At 45.8% G+C, this 19,963-nt stretch overlaps 1 protein-coding gene across 1 annotated transcript in view; it reads left to right on the top strand.

Moving 5' to 3' along the window:
• LOC126547083 (RYamide receptor-like) overlaps positions 1–19,963 on the top strand; it is a 295,145-nt gene that overhangs the window by 221,439 nt on the left and 53,743 nt on the right. The gene's annotated exons all lie outside the window — the stretch shown is intronic.

Below are 19,963 nucleotides of genomic sequence, written 5' to 3'. Positions count from 1 at the left end.
CTGCGACGCTGCAGAGGGTGCTAAGAATCCCTGGCTCCGGACAGGCCGCCATTGGAATATGAACCTGGCAACGTTTAACGCAAGAACATTATCTAGTGAGGCGAGTCTAGCAGTGCTATTGGAAGAATTAGAGGGCAGTAAATGGGATATAATAGGGCTCAGTGAAGTTAGGAGGCCAAAAGAAGCATATACAGTCTTAAGGAGCGGGCACGTCCTGTGCTACCGGGGCTTAGCGGAGAGACGAGAACTAGGAGTCGGATTCCTGATTAATAAGAATATAGCTGGTAACATACAGGAATTCTATAGCATTAACGAGAGGGTGGCATGTCTTGTTGTGAAACTTAATAAGAGGTACAAAATGAAGGTTGTACAGGTCTACGCCCCTACATCCAGTCATGATGACCAGGAAGTCGAAAGCTTCTACGAAGACGTGGAATCGGCGATGGGTAGAGTGAAAACAAAATACACCATACTGATGGGCGATTTCAATGCCAAGGTAGGCAAGAAGCATGCTGGAGACAAGTCAGTGGGGGAATATGGCATAGGCTCTAGGAATAGCAGAGGAGAGTTATTAGTAGAGTTTGCAGAACAGAATAATATGCGGATAATGAATACGTTCTTCCGCAAGCGGGATAGCCGAAAATGGACGTGGAGGAGCCCGAACGGCGAGACTAGAAATGAAATAGATTTCATACTCTGCGCTAACCCTGGCATCATACAAGATGTGGACGTGCTCGGTAAGGTGCGCTGCAGTGACCACAGGATGGTAAGAACTCGAATTAGCCTAGACCTGAGGAGGGAACGGAGGAAACTGGTACATAAGAAGCCGATCAATGAGTTAGCGCTAAGAGGGAAAATAGAGGAATTCCAGATCAAGCTACAGAACAGGTATTCGGCTTTAAGTCACGAAGAGGACCTTAGTGTTGAAGCAATGAACGACAATCTTGTGGGCATCATTAAGGAGTGTGCAATACAAGTCGGTGGTAACTCCGTTAGACAGGATACCAGTAAGCTATCGCAGGAGACGAAAGATCTGATCAAGAAACGCCAATGTATGAAAGCCTCTAACCCTACAGCTAGAATAGAACTGGCAGAACTTTCGAAGTTAATCAACAAGCGTAAGACAGCTGACATAAGGAAGTATAACATGGATAGAATTGAACAAGCTCTCAGGAACGGAGGAAGCCTAAAAGCAGTGAAGAAGAAACTAGGAATTGGCAAGAATCAGATGTATGCGCTAAGAGACAAAGCCGGCAATATCATTACTAATATGGATGAGATAGTTCAAGTGGCTGAGGAGTTCTATAGAGATTTATACAGTACGAGTGGCACCCACGATGATAATGGAAGAGATAATAATCTAGAGGAATTTGATATCCCAGAAGTAACGCCGGAAGAAGTAAAGAAAGCCTTGGGAGCTATACAAAGGGGGAAGGCAGCTGGGGAGGATCAGGTAACAGCAGATTTGCTGAAGGATGGTGGGCAGATTGTTCTAGAAAAACTGGCCACCCTGTATACACAATGCCTCAAGACCTCGAGCGTACCGGAATCTTGGAAGAACGCTAACATAATCCTAATTCATAAGAAAGGCGACGCCAAAGACTTGAAAAATTATAGACCGATCAGCTTACTGTCCGTTGCCTACAAAGTATTTACTAAGGTAATTGCAAATAGAATCCGGAACACCTTAGAGTTCCGTCAACCAAAGGACCAGGCAGGATTCCGTAAAGGCTACTCAACAATAGATCATATTCACACTATCAATCAGGTGATAGAGAAATGTGCGGAATATAACCAACCATTATATATAGCTTTCATTGATTACGAGAAAGCGTTTGATTCAGTCGAAACCTCAGCAGTCATGGAGGCATTGCGGAATCAGGGTGTAGACGAGCCGTATGTAAAAATACTGAAAGATATCTATAGCGGCTCCACAGCCACTGTACTCCTCCATAAAGAAAGCAACAAAATCCCAATAAAGAAAGGCGTCAGGCAGGGAGATACGATCTCTCCAATGCTATTCACAGCGTGTTTACAGGAGGTATTCAGAGACCTGGATTGGGAAGAATTGGGGATAAGAGTAAATGGAGAATACCTTAGTAACTTGCGCTTCGCTGATGATATTGCCTTGCTTAGTAACTCAGGGGACCAACTGCAATGCATGCTCACTGATCTGGAGAGGCAGAGCAGAAGGGTGGGACTAAAAATGAATCTGCAGAAAACTAAAGTAATGTTTAACAGTCTCGGAAGGGAACAGCAGTTTACGATAGGTAGCGAGGCACTGGAAGTGGTAAGAGAATACATCTACTTAGGACAGGTAGTGACTGCTGATCCAGATCATGAGAGTGAAATAATCAGAAGAATAAGAATGGGCTGGGGTGCGTTTGGCAGGCATTCGCAGATCATGAACAGCAGGTTGCCATTATCCCTCAAGAGAAAAGTGTATAACAGCTGTGTCTTACCAGTACTCACGTACGGGGCAGAAACCTGGAGGCTTACGAAAAGGGTTCTACTTAAATTGAGGACGACGCAACGAGCTATGGAAAGAAGAATGATAGGTGTAACGTTAAGGGATAAGAAAAGAGCAGATTGGGTGAGGGAACAAACGCGCGTTAATGACATCTTAGTTGAAATCAAGAAAAAGAAATGGGCATGGGCAGGACATGTAATGAGGAGGGAAGATAACCGATGGTCATTAAGGGTTACGGACTGGATTCCGAGGGAAGGGAAGCGTGGCAGGGGGCGACAGAAAGTTAGGTGGGCAGATGAGATAAGGAAGTTTGGAGGGTCAACATGGCCACAATTAGTACATGACCGGGGTAGTTGGAGAAGTATGGGAGAGGCCTTTGCCCTGCAGTGGGCGTAATCAGGCTGATGATGATGATGATGATGATGATGATTTCCTTATTAATCAGGAATCCGACTCCTAGTTCTCGTCTCTCCGCTAAGCCCCGGTAACACAGTACATGCCCGCTTTTTAGCACTGTATATGCTTCTTTTGTCCTCCTAACCTCACTGAGCCCTATTATATACCATTTACTACCCTCTAATTCCTCCAATAACATTGCTAGACTCGCCTCACTAGATAGCGTTCTAACGTTAAACGTTGCCAGGTTCAGATTCCAATGGCGGCCTGTCCAGAGCCAGGTATTCTTAGCACCCTCTGCAGCGTCCCAGATCTGACCGCCGCCGTGGTCAGTTGCTTCGCGGCTGCTGGGGACTGAGGGCCGGGGTTCGATTGTTGTATTCATATAGGAGGTTGTGGCCAAGTACTGCACCAGGGTGGCCAATCCTGCTCTGGTGAGAGAGTGCGTTACCGGTTCTGGTCACCGGGATCAGGCCGCACTCCAGGCCTGTTTGTGCAATTTTCTCAACACACGGGTTTTTTTTTTTTTTGTATTTTCCGGTGGAGAATAGCGCGGCACCGGGATTTGAATCACGGTCCTCTTGCACTGGAGACGGATACTCTACCGTCCCCGTAGGAGTTAAATTAAAAATTAATTTATGGGGTTTTACGTGACAAAACCACTTTCTGATTATGCACGCCGTAGTGGAGGACTCCGAAAATTTCGACCACCTGGGGTTCTTTAACGTGCACCTAATTCTAAGTACACGGGTGTTTTCGCATTTCGCCCCCATCGAAATGCGGCCGCCGTGGTCGGGGTCCGATCCCGCGACCTCGTGCTCAGCAGTCCAACACCATAACCACTGAGCAACCACGGCGGTCTGCTGAACATACTCGTCGCTTTTTCCATCTTCACAAACCAGCAATGAGTGCTTTTCTACATTGGGTCGGCATTTTTCAACTCCTCCGTGGAATGCAATGGTCCAATACTCAGCGAGGGACATGTCAGCCTTCCTCCAGCTATTAATTCATTCAATCGAATCGCAGTCGAATCGCAGTGGCGCTTCTGAGTTAGTTTCGACATATTGAGGAAGCGGGGAACGAGTCTTATGGGATGGCCTCTCGCTTTTTCTATCTTTCTTTGTTTTCTCGTTTTCCTTTCTTTCTTTTTAGTTCTCATAATAGACTTTGCTTCCGGTGTGCTGCCCTACTATGTCGCGTTCAATCCATTCAAGCACGATTGCACCTTGGCGGCCGAAGGAGGGGCAATCTTCCCGTTTCCGCCGTTCCCGCGGCAAAGTGTCTCGGTCGTCTCCGCGTCCGCTTCCCTCTGTCTCACTGTCCGCGCTTTCTCTTCTCGTTTCTTTCGGACGGTGAGCTTGCGTGGCGCTCACGGTCTTCATTTTCTCCTTCAGCGGCGCTGCGCAATTTTCGTATGCCGCGTACTCGGAAGCAAGTGTTACTGGATCGCATTCAGCAGTTCAGGAACAAGTGATCTTTGTTTCCTCTGCAAGTGCGAACAAGCGCGGCGAGTGACATTGTAAGCAAAGCCCTTGCCGCAAAGCAAAGAGTTCGGAAGCTATACGGAAGTCATAAAGCCGCGTAAGTTCAAATAAATAAATGAGAAAGAAAAGGAAAAGGAGGGGCGGGAGGGTGAGGCACGTGGCAAAAAGAAAGTAACGAAGGAAAAGAAAGCACGCCCCCATCGGATTAAAGGAAAATATAAAGCTCGTACCAGTCGCACCGCATTCCGATCGCGCAGTGAAATCGGACACACCGCACTGCGCCATGCACATGTGTCGTTTCCTTTTTACTATTCTTTTTGTCCGTCCTGGCAAAGCCTTATTTTTTGGTTCTTCCCTCCATTTTCTTTTTCTTTTTGGTCCTTTGATGCCTGGTACTTCTAAACTTGCCACGGTGATTTTAGTGGCAAAGTGTTTCGTGGCCAACTGTCGGCCCGTACGCGGTGCTAAGGTCGTCGCAGCGTCTTGTTCTAAGGCCACCTCCCCATGTAGAAAAGCCTAGCATCTACCAAAACTCCAAGTGAACGAGAAAAGGAGAAAGAACAAAAAAAAAAAAATACCAGAGAGAGGGGAAAAAAAGTCATGGTGAAACTTGCAACGCACAAAGCACTGTTTGCATTTCTGTTTTTCCTCTTTTCCTCGCACAACCATCTTTACAAGCGTGCCTTAATTTTTTTCGTTTGTTCTGTCCGACGAAAGCACTCACTTCGACGCGCAAGGGAAATATTCGATGCGATGCCACCAGAATCTATAGTATAAGTTGTTGTGTTCGAGAACAGACGTTTCATTATTAGCTACTTACGAGAAATTGGAGCGTTCATAAATTATGGGGTAAGCCGTAGGGGGGTGCTCCGGGTTAATTTTGACCACCTGGGGTTCTCTAACGTTCACCTAAATCAAGTTACACGAGCGTTCTTGCATTTCAACCCCTGTAGAAATCCGTCAAATGCGGCCGGGATTGAACCCGCGACGTAGCTCGTAGCAGTGCAACGCCACAGCCGCTAATTTACCACGGTGGTTAACGGGATCATTTGCCTAGTTCATCTAATGCGTAACTAGTAGATCTTAGTTTATTTGTGCATCCATTATTTCTATAATCGAACTTCACCTTTGTCGATCTCCAGTTGGTGCGACGTCTTAGTTCCCCCCCCCCCCCAAAAAAAAAAAAAAAAAAAACATTGAACCAGTTAGCCCCTGAAGCCAAAGATACGATCAAAACAATGCATTTAGAATAAAGTCCACAAGCATGTGAAAAAAAGCATTATAAATAATATTGGCGGCGCGCCTTTCGAGATGACTGGTGAGGTAAATCTAATTAGCAATCTTTATTATGATATGTGTAATTAGTGATGATATGTTTTATATGTTATGATGATTATTACGATGTTTATTGTATCCGTGGATCACGAAACCTTATGAGCACATCAACAGACACACGAAATGGCAATCTCGCTGTCAACCACAATGCTGAATGATACCACGACACAGTATATCTTGTTGGGATCACTGCACCCAAATTGAAACTGCGTCGGAGTCCTCACTGTCGCTAGTATCCTGGCTGCAACTTCGTTGCAATGGTTGTCCATCAGGCGGCTACGCTCGACGCGGAGGTGTCTTTTGCGGATGGGGCACTATCGCTTTAACATATTTAACGCTGCACACCCCTTCTGTTACCTTGACACCTGTATTCTGGGGGATTAGCCAAGAATGGGCACATACCATTCTCACGTACATACACGCGTTGCCGAAGTTGTCTGTTCGGGCACGTACCAAGTGACACATTCCCTGTGACCCGAGGTGCCTGCTAGGCCAGACAGCAGTAAGTTGCCTATTCGGAGACATACCTAATGGCCCATGGTGTCTGCTTGGTAAGACCGGAGCCAGCCCACACTTAGTGGCCCAAGCTAGTAGACAACTTGGGTCGATGGGTATGTGAAACAGGCTAGATATATACTGCAAACTGGGTGAGCTTCGGAAAGAATGCTAACGGTATTAAAAACAAACATTGACTAGAAAAACGACACAAATTGAACAGTATTCCTATGAGCATATGGCACACCCAGGGCACATATTAAATGCGCTAACTACAACCCCGGGTCCCAATTTCATCGCCTAAATTACTACGGTCCACTCATCTCAGAGCGAGTCACTAGAGAAGGCCAACAGCGGTGAGGCGAGGGCATAGATCTCTTTTAAGCTTTCCATGGTGCAAACGCGCAACTAGCCCCGGTTTTGCGTTCTACTTTTACAGCGAAGCTGTACCCCTCTACGCCCCAATGCATTTGTCGTGTCTGTGGGCAAAAACTCAACCAATCACCGCGGGAGGCGCGCACCGCATGTGCCGCACGGTTTCTTGCAGAACAACCAGATGAAGCTCGCTTCCGCGCTTCCGCAGCTGTGGCCGTGCAGGGGCAAAGAACAAAAAGAACCAGAAAGGTCGCCTTCGCGCGTACCGTTCTCCGCAAGCGTTTCTCGGTAAATTTTACAGTTGCATACGCTCCATTTGCCGGGAAGCGGCAGTTGTAGCATACGAAACAAGGAGTGACGACCTCACGATAAGTCATATGGCGGGAACAGTAACATGGAAAAGCACAGGACAAAATCTAGGCAGCGACCACTTTATTATTTCGCTCACGCTAGGAAAAGGCGTCAAAACACGCCTCATCAAACAACCGAAATTAACGGAGTGGGATAAACTCAGAGAGATAAGAAAGGAGGCCTCACTGCCGGACGATATCTACAATATCGACGAGTGGACACACCTCCTTAAAACGCATATAGGGGAAGCGACTACAACTATAGAGGATGAGGACGCACCCCCAGCACTAGACAGCAAACTGCTGAACATGTGGAGCAGAAAGAGCAACCTGGAGAAAAGACTCAAGGCACAACGATGGAACAGGAATATCCGGCGCGAACTAGCCAGACTCAACAAAGAAATAGTAACATATGCGATTAAGCTCAACGAGCAGAATTGGTACAGCAAGTGCGATGAGATGGAAGCCAATATGAGTCTCTCCAAAACATGGAGCCTTCTCAGACATCTAATCGACCCTAGTAAATCAAAAATGCAGCCTAGTACTAACCAGGTGAGAGCGAGGCATGGCTTTGTGGGCACAGATGACGAGCTCATTAGCGAGCTTGGAGAAGCAGAGAGCGAGGCGTTTAGAGACTACGGGGGACCTCCCAATCCATATCTCGATGCCCCCATCACCACAACAGAGGTTAGAGCAGAGATTAATAACCTCAGAAAGAGATCGGCCCCCGGTCCGGACGGGATAACAAACACAGCTCTCAGGAATCTAGACGATGAGTCCATCATTGCATTAACCAAATTCATGAACAAGGTGTATGAGAAAGGAGAACTCCCAAAAACATGGAAACAGGTGGACGTAGTCTTTATTCCCAAGCCAGGCAAAGTACCCGGCTTGAACAGCATGCGACCAATCTCCCTCACCTCGTGTGTAGGGAAATTGATGGAGCATGTTGTTCAAACGAGACTGACCAAGTACATGGAGGAGAATGATCTCTGGCCGCATGAAATGGTTGGATTCAGGCCAGGGCTCAGTACACAAGATGTCATGCTCAGACTTAAGCATGATATCCTAGACCGATACGACTCAACTGACACCAGGGCGATCCTAGGTCTCGACCTCACCAAGGCATTTGACAACGTTAGCCATAAGGCTATCTTGGTAGGCCTCGAAGAGGTAGGTGTGGGACACAGGGTATATGCATACGTCAAAGAGTTTCTGTCACAGAGGGAGGCGAATATAAAATTTCTGAATGTAAAATCCCCTCCCATCACACTTGGGAGCAAGGGAACCCCGCAAGGGTCGGTGCTATCACCCTTCCTATTCAACATAGCGACGAGGGGTCTCCCGGCGGAACTCAATAAGATTAAATCGATTAAATTTAGCATGTACGCGGATGATATCAACATCTGGGTTAACAGTGGGAGTGACGCAGCCATCGAACTTAAACTACAGATAGCGGCGAATATGGTGGAAGAGTATGCGGCCAGCAGAGGCTTGGCGTGCTCGCCACAGTAATCGGAGCTGTTAATCAATGAGCCAAACATCAAAGGCGACACCCTGGGAGCAGCAGACCCATCAATGTTTTCGTAAACGGAAATGAGGTTCCCAAGGTGGAGGAAATAAGAATTCTGGGCATGTATATCCAGAGAAATGGATGCAAGCTCACGACAATCAAAAAGCTAGAAGGATACGCGGCGCAGGTCACGGGGATCTTTAGGAGAATTTCACTCAAAGGCAGGGGCCTCAAAGAGAACAGCCTCCGAAGAGAAGAGCCTCAGAGAAGAAAAGGAGAAAATAGATGCGATCATTAGGAAGAGCGTTAAGATAGCCCTAGGGCTCCCAGACTCGACCTCGACAGACCTCCTCCTCAACATGGGGGTTCACAACACGCTAGTTGACCTCACTGAGGCAGTACGAGTGTCTCAGTTGGAAAGATTAGGCCAGTCTAAAACAGGGAGAAAAATCATGGAATGGGTAGGAATCCAGTGCGACAGGGGTGCCCCGACTGACAAGAAAGACATTCCGTTGGACCTGCGTAACGCTTCCGAATCGCCCCCCTACCTAAAAATATGCACCCTATCTACAACAAAGAGAGGAGAGCTCACAGGGCTAAGGCTCTAGTAAATAAACTTAAAAACACACTGACGCATAACGTAGCGCACGTGGACGCCGCTTGCGGCAGAGACGGGGCTGCGGTATCGACGGTGGTTGATGGCGACGGGTGCGTTAAGATAGCGTGCTTCACGTGCACGAGGGACGCCTGTACAGCCGAGGAGGTTGCAGTAGCGCTCGCTTGTGCAGCTACAAAAGCGGGAGTAATATTCTGCGATAACAAATTAGCTATCCGAAATTTTAACAAAGGGAGAATCTCGGAAGCCCTCCACATTCTACCCAAAAACCCTCCCAGGAGGGACATAACTTTTATTTGGGTACCGGCCCATGAAGAAGTCCTAGGCAACGAAGCCGCTCACGAGCTCGCCCGAGCACTCTACCACCGGGCAACTCTAGAGCCGCCAGTTCCAGGAATAAAAGATAGCATGATCACGTACAGGGAAATAGTCGATCATTACAAAGCCAAAAGAAGAATCTTTCCGCCTCCGCATCGGTCTCTCTCTCTGGAGGACGCTCGCATTTGGCGACGCCTCCAGGGAAACAATTATACATCACCACATTGGATCTACTTAACACAGACGAGGGACTAACGACGCCCTCTGCAAAATTTGTAAGCAAAGAGGTACGCTAGACTATATAATATGGGAGTGTGCTGGCTCCCCAGGGGACAAAGAAAACATTGACAGTAGAGAAGCCTGGGAGGCCTTGCTCCATAGCGAGGCTGAAGACAACCAGCGTCGAGCAATCCGCCTGGCCGTTGAGGCCGTGAAGACTCACCGTCCTCAACGCACGGGGACTGCTTCGTCCTCCCCCCCTCCCCCTTACCTAAGTGTAGATTAAGAGGTGGGCACCCCAGCTCGGTGGAATAATAAAGTTTTCAATCAATCAATCAATCAATCAATCAATCAATCAATCAATCAATCAATCAATCAATCAATCAATCAATCATATGTCAAAGAAGAGCCCCCCTAGCAACTGCTTTCCTTTGTGTTCTGATAGCGTTATGGAAAGGCCATGCATAGTTATTACTCCCGAAGAGCAGCGTGAACACAACGAGTGGCGACGGGAACAGCAACGTCAATGTGCACAATGGCGTCGTGCTCAGGCTAGGTAGTACGTAGCAATTGCTGCCCAAAGCAAGACACGCACAGTTGGACGCCTGAAGAGCAGCGCCAAAGGATGAGCGATGAAAGGAACAGAAACGTCAATGTGCACAATGGCGTCGCGCTCAGGCTCGGCAGGACCCAGTTCAAGGCTTCGTCACCTCAAGTCCCACACCCTGTTTAGTCTGGCGCGCTTTTTTTCAGATCTGCATTCATTTCTGTAGAGCTTACTTGACTATAGCTTGCTTGCATTACCACTGCAGACACGTCCTTAGTCAGCTGGCCTCACGCGCCATGAGCCACTTGCGTTCCACTTTGCTTTCATCAACAGTTTTTTTTTTTGAAAGCCTGTGCAGCTGCTGTGTGCGGCTTACGAAAGCCAGCGCTTTTCTTGCCCTTGCGCTTCAGGGCTTTGCATTTGACAGCTACGGTAATCGTTTTCTCGGGCTCTTCCCAAGTGGCGCGTCCCACTTTTCCTCGCTATTTTCCGGACCCTTCAAGCTGCCGCCTTGCTCATTCAAATGTTTTGCGGATCTGTTGGAAAATACATAGAAATATTTGAGAGAGACGTCCCGTGACACAGTCACGTCTGTCACCAAGGTCCTAAACTGGCCCCGAACACTTATTTGCGTCAGTCAATGACAAATGCTAGGCTTATTAACTGCCTTTCTGGTCCATATATTCTGTCCGGTCAGCTTACCCTGTTCTACAAATGAGGTATGGAACGCGTAGAAAATTGTGACGAAATCTCTAAAAACGCGTGACACGTATTGTCATCAACTGTCATTTGGCGCTCGTAAGGTCACAGGAGCCTCGGCAACTTTTTCTAGGCTTTGTCCGCTTACAGCAAGCGATACCCCGCCTTCTCCTCTCGTCTCGATCAGTCTTCACCACAAACGAGAAAACAACTCGTGGCGTCGTGCAGCCTGCCGCAACGTGACCTAGTTTCGGGCAGTTACAGCAGATTGTCGGTTTTCTAGGTTCCAAAGCTTTCTTCTGTTGCTCTGCCCTAAGCTCCGATTCTTTCTTCATTTTGCCTTCACCAGCTTCTCCGACGGATGCCTGCATCTCACGAACGCGCGTGTTTACCTTTTCGCGTGGCTTGTACTGCTCCCTCTTACGCCTCGACGATTCTTTATTCTGTAATGCAGGAACTTTGCTCTCGAGAGCTCAACCACGCGCACTCTTCCGTGAGTTCAGCCCCTCTAGCAACAGCATCAACGCCCGTTCTGTCTTGTACTCAAAATGTAACATTTTTAGGCAGCCGTCGAAAAAATTGTTGCAGTCCGAAGCACTCTACTACTTTCTCATGGTACTACTATTAGCCGCAATAAAATTTTAAGTGAGAAGGTCGAGCAAAGTCAAAAGAAACGTCAAATGATGCGGGTGACAAAACTCTGGCAATGACACATTTAAGTGGGGAGGGGGGGGTTGGCTTCGCCATCGCCGGGGGGGGGGAGGGGCTCAGCCCTTCCCCCCGGAAAACTCCGAAGGTGGCTTGGGCCCCGGAGCCCCCCCGTAGTCGGCGCCTATGTTGCAATGACTGATTGCTTGACACATTACTGCTCAGCTTCCCGGAAAAGAGCACGGGGCTCCTTCTAAAAGTGGCGATTGTTAACGTAGACGTTAGCCCTAAGCGTCTAGCCATATAAGTTATGATGGACGACATAGACTTCCTAGGTGCGTGTAAGTGACGTCACGACTCTCTATAAAACACAGGTTCCCTTTCTCGCTTCCGTGCGCCCTGGGAGCTGCGTAGAGTCTCCACGTCACTCTAGGACTGTTTCCTGCCAAAATTCCTCGCCCCAAAGAAGCTTCTCACCCCACTTGAGTTACAGGAACGTAATCGTAAGCCCACCGAGGCCGCTCGTCGTCATTATGCGGCTTAGACACATCAGGTCCGCCTTTCCCTATACTGGAATGGAAATAGGTCGCTGAGCGTGAACGCTACAAATCAATGAAATCGATGAACCAATGGACACTAAATAATTCTATGTCAAAGTAATGTGCATCTGTGCTATAATGTGCACCCGTGAGAAAAAGTATAAGGACCACAGGCTCGCTGAAAAAAAAAAAAACGATAGATTTCTCGATAATTTAGACGTACGAAGGGACAGTTAAATGTGTATTGCCAGTTCGCAATGCCATGTCGCTAGTGCAGCGCTCAGTTTCCACCGGCCGAACTGTCACTCGCAACCGGACGGTCACAGACAAGGAGGAAAACATCGGCTTAATCACAGAATACCTGCTACGGTTCAGGGAGTAGTACATTGTAATCTGTGGCTCTTGAATGTAAGAAAACATTTCATCTTCAACAACCACTTTGTCATTCCCACTGCACGTACCACCAGTTCACGCAAACGTTACAACTGTGGTCGCCGTTTGGCTCCAGAAAGTAAACTAGTTTCGTGAGAACCCTTCTTCTAACCAAACGACAATGCTTCGCATCACGTCGGTGCAACTGGGGTTCTTGCTGCCGGAATTTCTTTCCTTTCCGCGACGATTTCCAAGCATTCTGTTATTGCTTTGTCGTCAGCCCCGACTGCATCGATCGCCTCAGTGGTGTCTGGTTTACCTTTTGCCTCCGCATTCTCTAGGCCCAACTCTCCGGCCAGTTGCAGCAATGTCGGTTGCTTTGGCGCTTTCAGGTTTATGACTCCCTCAGTGCTACGAAGTCGTCACTCCAAAACTACTGTGACGTACTCTAAGTACACGTGCTCACGGTGTTTAATCACCGGTTTGTACAACCCAGATATTACGAAAAGCCTGGTGATAGTATCTCAATGAAGAAAGGCATGCATTCACCACCCTCAGTCACGAACCCTACCGAGTTCACTCCGAAATTGCCATCCAAACATAGGCGCGCACTTTCGGCTGCGCGCTGGAAAGTCCAACAAAAATACAGCTGAAGCTAAATTTTCTTTCTTAATTGAGTGGTCGCGTAAGTACTATTTTTCTTTACTACGTATCTCCTGCTTGGCCAGAGAGGATTGTCTTTTGTGGCTCTTCGGGACGCGCTGTAGCGGACGACGCGCGGGATTCGCCATACACGCTCGCGTTGCGGAGAAGGCCTAACGCTGGGCAGTTCCCACCTTAACAAACTTCAGATTGCGCTACTTGCATCATGCCCAGTCTTTTGGTGCCGTTATAAACTTATTTGAAAAATCAGTCAGTTTCCTATATTTAACCTACGGACGAGGGGGAGGTCAGGATTATAATCAGCCGCGCCCAACGATTACTGTGCCTTACGGCAAGAAATCATTGGATTATCAAATGCTGGTACTATTGAATCCCCGTCCAGAGATAGTCCCCATACGCTGGGATCTCAATAGCTTATCACCATCAAAAATCTCGTCAAACCTCTTACGAGTATAACTGTCGAATTTCATTGTGTAATCACGACTTATCATAGGTAAGTTCTTGAAATGACCATCGTCGAACGTTGAGAGCTCTTTCAATGCCAATAGAACACTGACTTGACTTTTTTTTACAGGCATGTGTCGCTTTCATTTTATCGATTTCATTTTCAGGCTGTTTATCTTCTTCACTGGCACTACAAAAGAGATTGTTACCTCTTACACCTCTCCAGGTGGCTTAAAAGCAACCGGCTGAGTTTAAACACATGCAAAACCAAATATATAATTTTTAAGTCAGCAAATAAAAGAGACCCCTACTGTGTTCATCTGAACTTAGAGGACACGTTACTGGAACAACTTACAGAGCAAAAGTTCTTGGTCGTATTGTTTACAGAGGACCTTACATGGAATACTCACGTTAACAAATTAAAAAGTGAGCTATCTCGAGTTACTGGCTGCATGTATAAAATACACAATATACTACCTACCTGTTTGAAACAAACATTATACACTCACTTTTCTATTCAAAACTCAGTTACGGCATTTTATTCTGGGGAACTATGACAGCTTCAAACTACAAGAAACTAATCATTGTACAAAAGAAAATATTGAGAATGTGTGAAAACTATGTGGGTGACAAACGAGGACTCCGAACAAAACCGTTCTTCAATAAATATAGCATGCTTAAAGCAGATCAAGGTTATTATTTCAAACTACTCCAGTGGATATATAAAAATAGGCTGCACACAGTAGCTGTCGACAGTTGCACCTCATACCCAATACGTAGACCGCACCATCTAAAGCCCGCCACAAGAACTAATTACGGAAGGCAAACATTGAATTATCAAACGATTAATATAATAAACAGTGACCACTTTAACGTACAATACACACAATCCTTCCACTAATTCAAAAATGACTGTAAAAACCTATTAGTGGGCAGTGACATTGCATTCTCATTTTGAGTAACTTGTGGTCATCCCTGATAACACATGTAACCTCAGTTATGCTACAGATTTTTCTCAGCGCTTGTAAATTATATTTGCCATGGTTTCGGCATTTACATTGTGCATCAGTCTAAACCTTCGTTCTTTTCTGAAATGTTTCTATGTACTGATCTATTTACTGTATATGCTATTTATTTTGGGGCCAGTGATTCTATGGTTTCCTTTTCTTTGTTGACTTCTGATGTAAGCCAATTTTATTGTTATATAATACTTATTGCTTATGTATCTGCTGCTTTCTCGAAAACTATCACGTTGAAGCAAAAGTAATGCTTTAAAAACATGCGTTCTGAATAATTGAATTTTTCGTTGCTGTGTGCTATGTGTTAAATACATATTTGGCAACTATGTATTTGAATAATATATCATGCTGCCTTGAACTGTAGGGGCGCAGAGGCTCTGTCAGGCATTTTGCTTTTACCTCTGCCCCCTAAACGGAGAGAATCCGTGAAACAAACAAGAAAAAAAGAAAGAAAGAAAGAAAGAAGAGCTACCTAACTACTTCTTTTCCGGCAGGCGCAACAATAGCAGACATTTTATATTTTGAAGGAACAGGCAGCATTTTAGGTACGATGTGTCAGGAAGCTTTAACGTTTCTGGTTTATTTAGAAGGGTTACAAATTGTTATCGAACCCTCATTTTCTTCTTTTACATTTTCATGCATGATATATTAGGTTCGCCTGGTTTTCTCACTGAACTGACGCAGGAAGCTTCTTCATGTTTATTGACTCTAAGGACAAGGTAACAGGTGATGTGTAGGTAAAGTTCAACATAGACGGGTAATGGGGGCTTTCACTTAGTTTCATAATTCTGATTTCATGCAGCCGTGCCAACCCACGCGGAAAAAAAAAAAGAGTAGCCCCTTCGTAATACATTACGTATGCATGCACTCTAAAGCAGTATGAGTGTCTCTATAACTAGTGGGGCAGAATCGAGCCCGCTGCCAATAGAGCTATAAATGCCACCAAAACCAAATTTATCAAAAACTGGTGGTACGCTATGGAAAATGTCTGTGAGGATTTAAATGCTGTTGAATCTAACACAACCTTTGCAAAAAAAAAAAAAAAAAAACAAGCTTATTCAAGTGTTAGAGCGTGTGATATTTCAGAATCAGAATTTATTGTTAGAAATTGGGTCACATTACAAGTATTTAGTATGCAGAAGGAGGTCCCATAGTTAAAGACTGTATAGGGACCTCCTGTAGAAGAACAGTTATGGTAGTTAACATGTCAAAGCAACCGTAGCATATAATAAGGTAGTATACAAGCAACAAGAAATGAATGTTAGCAGAACAAAATACAGAATTGATTACATATTATAACGAGGTTTAGCATATCTCATCGTAGCAAGAAGAATTATATGGGATAATCATCATAACTATCATCATCATCAGCCTGGTTACGCCCACTGCAGGGCAAAGGCCTCTCCCATACTTCTCCAACTACCCCAGTCATGTACTAATTGTGACCATATTGTCCCTGCAAATTTTTTAATCTCATCTGCCCACCCAACTTTCTGCCGCCCCCTGCTACGCTTCCCTTCCCTTGGAATCCAGTCCGTAACCCTTAATGACCATCGGTTCTCTTCCCTTTTCATTACATGTCCTGCCCATGTCTATTTCTTTTTCTTGATTCCAACTAAGATGTCATTAACTCGCGTTTGTTCCCTCACCCAATCTGCTATTTTCTTATGCCTTAACGTTACACCCATCATTCTTCTTTCCATGGATCGTTGCGTCGTCCATAATTTAAGTAGAACCCTTTTCGTAAGCCTCCAGGTTTCTGCCCCGTACGTGAGTACTGGTAAGACACAGCTGTTATAAACTTTTCTCTTGAGGGATAATGGCAACCTGCTGTTCATGATCTGAGAATGCCTGCCAAACGCACCCCAGGCCATTCTTATTCTTCTTATTATTTCAGTCTCATGATCCGGATCCGCAGTCACTACCTGTCCTAAGTAGATGTATTCCCTTACCACTTCCAGTACCTCGCTACCTATCGTAAACTGCTGTGACCGTTAAACATTACTTTAGTTTTCTGCAGATTAATTTTTAGACCCAGCCTTCCGCTTTGCCTCTCCAGGCCAGTGAGCGTGCATTGCAATTGGTCCCCTGAGTTACTAAGCAAGGGAATATCATCAGCGAATCGCAACTTACTAAGGTATTCTCCATTAACCCTTATCCCCAATTCTTCCCAATCCAGGTCTCTGAATACCTCCTGTAAACAGCGCTGTGAATAGCATTAGAGAGATCGTATCTCCCTGCCTGACGCCTTTCCTTATTGGGATTTTGTTGCTTTCGTTATGGAGGACTACGGTGGCTGTAGAGCCGCTATAGATATCTTTCAGTATTTTTACATACGGCTCGTCTACACCCCGATTCCGTAATGCCTCCATGACTGCTGAGGTTTCGACTGAATCAAATGCTTTCTTGTAATCAATGAAAGCTATATATAAGGGTTGGTTATATTCCGCACATTTCTCTATCACCTCATTGATAGTGCGAATATGGTCTTTTGTTGAGTAGCCTTTACGAAATCCTGCCTGGTCCTTTGGTTGACAGAAGTCTAAGGTGTTCCTGATTCTATTTGCAATTACCTTAGTAAATACTTTGTAGGCAATGGACAATAAGCTGATCGGTCTATAATTTTTCAATTCTTTGACGTCCCCTTTCTTATTGATTAGGATTATGTTGGCGTTCTTCCAAGATTGCGGTACGCTCGAGGTCATGAGGCATAGCGTACACAGGGTGGCCAGTTTTTCTAGAACAATCTGCCCACCATCCTTCAACAAATCTGCTGTTACCTGATCCTCCCCAGCTGCCTTCCCCTTCTGCGTAGCTCCCAATGCTTTCTTTACTTCTTCCGGCGTTACTTGTGGGATTTAAAATTCCTCTAGACTATTCTCTCTTCCATTATCGTCGTGGATGCCACTGGTACTGTATAAATATCTATACAACTCCTCAGCTACTTGAGCTGTCTCATCCATATTAGTAATGATATTACCGGCTTGGTCCCTTAACGCATACATCTGATTCTTGCCTATTCCTAGTTTCTTCTTCACTGCTTTGAGGCTTCCTCCGTTCCTGAGAGCATGTTCAATTCTATCCATATTATACTTCTTTATGTCAGCTGTTTTTGCGCTTGCTGATTAACTTGGAAAGTTCTGCCAGTTCTATTCTAGCTGTAGCGTTAGAGGCTGTCATACAGTGGCGTTTCTTCATCAGATCTTTCGTCTCCTGCGATAGCTTACTGGTATCCTGTCTAAGGGAGAGAGTGAGTAAAACATCTTTATGAATAATATTTGAATGGCGAAAGCAGTGTGGGTGGAACCCTCAGTCCAGGGTCCCTAAGATGATTCCGGCGATGTTTCGAGCCCGTTGTATCACAGCTCGGAGGACCTCGGGAGGTCCGTCGCGGAGGGCATCGTCCCACAGCTTTGTTGCGTAGAGGGTAAAGGAGAGTTGGCAAGGGAGGAAAGAGGTTTGCAGTTCACTCAATCGTGACGTGAAAGATTGTGGGCGAGCTGCCACAGCCAGGGCAACGATCTGCGAGTTACCATTGACTTCTATTGCACACTCCTTTATGATGCCTATAAGATTGTCGTTCATTGCTTAAACACTAAGGTCCTCTTCCTGAATTAAAGCCGAATACCGGTTCTGTTGCTTGATCCGGAATTTCTCTATTTTCCCTCTCACCGCTAACTCATTGATCGCCTTCTTATGTACCAGTTTCTTCCGTTCCCTCCTCAAGTCTAGGCTAATTCTTGTTCTTACCATCCTACGGTCACTGAAGCGCACCTTGCCGAGCACGTCCACATATTGTATGATGCCAGGGTTAGCGCAGAGTATAAAGTCTACCTCATTTCCAGTCTCGCCATTCGGGCTCCTCCATGTCCACTTTCGGCTATCCCGCTTGCGGAAGAAGGTATTCATTATCCACAAATCATTCTGTTTTGCAAACTCTACTAATATTTCTCCCCTTATATTCATAGAGCATCTGCCATATTGCCCCACTGACTTGTATCCAGCCTGCTTCTTGCCTACCCTGGCATTGAAGTCGCCCATCAGTATAGTGTATTTTGTTTTGACTTTACCTATCGCCGATTCCACGTCTTCATAGAAGCTTTCGACTACCTGGTCATCATGACTGGCTGTAGGGGCGTAGAGCCGTACGACCTTTAATTGGTACCACTTATTAAGTTTCACAACAAGATCTGCCACCCTCTCATTAATGCTTCAGAATTCGTGTATGTTACCAGCTATATTCTTATTAGTCAGGAATCCGACTCCTAGTTATCGTCTCTCCGCTAAGCCCCGGTAGCACAGGACGTGCCTGCTTTTTAGCACTGTATATGCTTCTTTTGTCCTCCTAACTTCACTGAGCCCTAGTATATCCCATTAATTGCCCACTAATATCACTGCTTGACTAGCCTCACTAGCTAACGTTCTAGCGTTAAACGTTGGCAGGTTTAGATTCTAATGGCAGCCTGTTCGGACCCAAGTATTCTTAGCACCCTCTGCTGGGTCACAGGTCTGACCGCCGCCGTGGTCAGTTGATTCGCAGCCGCTGGGGAATGAGGGCCGGGGTTTGATTGTTGTATTCATGTAGGAGGTTGTGGCGAAGTACTGCACCAGGGTGGCCAATCCTGCTCTGGTGAGGGAGTGCGTTACCGGTTCTGGTCACCGGGATCAGGCCGCACTACAGGTCTGTTCATGCAATTTATCAACACGCGTTTTTTTTTAATCCGGTGGAAAATTGCGCGGCACCGGGATTCGAAGCACGGTCCTCTTGCACGCAAGGCGGATACTCTACCTCTACGCCACCGCTGCACCCGGGAAGAAAATACCAGTAGTTTATTTCCAAGAACAAAAACAAACAAGAAAAGGGCGAAAAGTAAAAAAAAAGCGAAAAAAAACGGTTACAGTAAAATTTCTCATTAGTCTGTCAATAATGAATGCTTTTTAGTTCCCTTTTATATCGGTGTAAAGATCTTAGGTTTTTCATTATGGGAGTAAGTGTGTTCCATACTGATATGGAAGTGAATTCCACGGTTTGTTTACAGTAGTTAGTGCTGATTCTTGGTAAAGGAAAATTGTTATTCAACATAAATCTGTTGGCACTATGAATCATCAGGTTATTTGGTGAAAATGTGATCGATGGTAGCTCATTACGCACAAATCTCTAGAAAAAATACCTAAGTTGTATTTAGTGAGCCCAGAAATGGTAAGGATGTTACTCTCGTGTATTAGGGAAGTGGCATTAGAAAAGCCTGAACTACAAGTAATTATTCTGATGGCTCGGTTCTGAACTGTCAGTAGCGACGCAATATGAGTATTATAGTTGTTTTCTTTCCCAACGTATTATACCATAAATAGTGTGAGAGCGGACAAAAGAGTGGTAAAGTGAAAGGAACGTGATGCGTTTGAAGTAAGGGCGTGTTTTGATTAGGATGTGTATGCCGTAAGCTATTTTCTTTTTCTTTGT

This window comes from Dermacentor andersoni, chromosome 1 (assembly GCF_023375885.2).
Source record: "Dermacentor andersoni chromosome 1, qqDerAnde1_hic_scaffold, whole genome shotgun sequence".
Classification (NCBI taxonomy): Eukaryota; Metazoa; Arthropoda; class Arachnida; order Ixodida; family Ixodidae; genus Dermacentor; species Dermacentor andersoni.
Note: the sequence above shows the minus strand (reverse complement) of the source record. Positions and strands in the feature narration are given on the sequence as shown.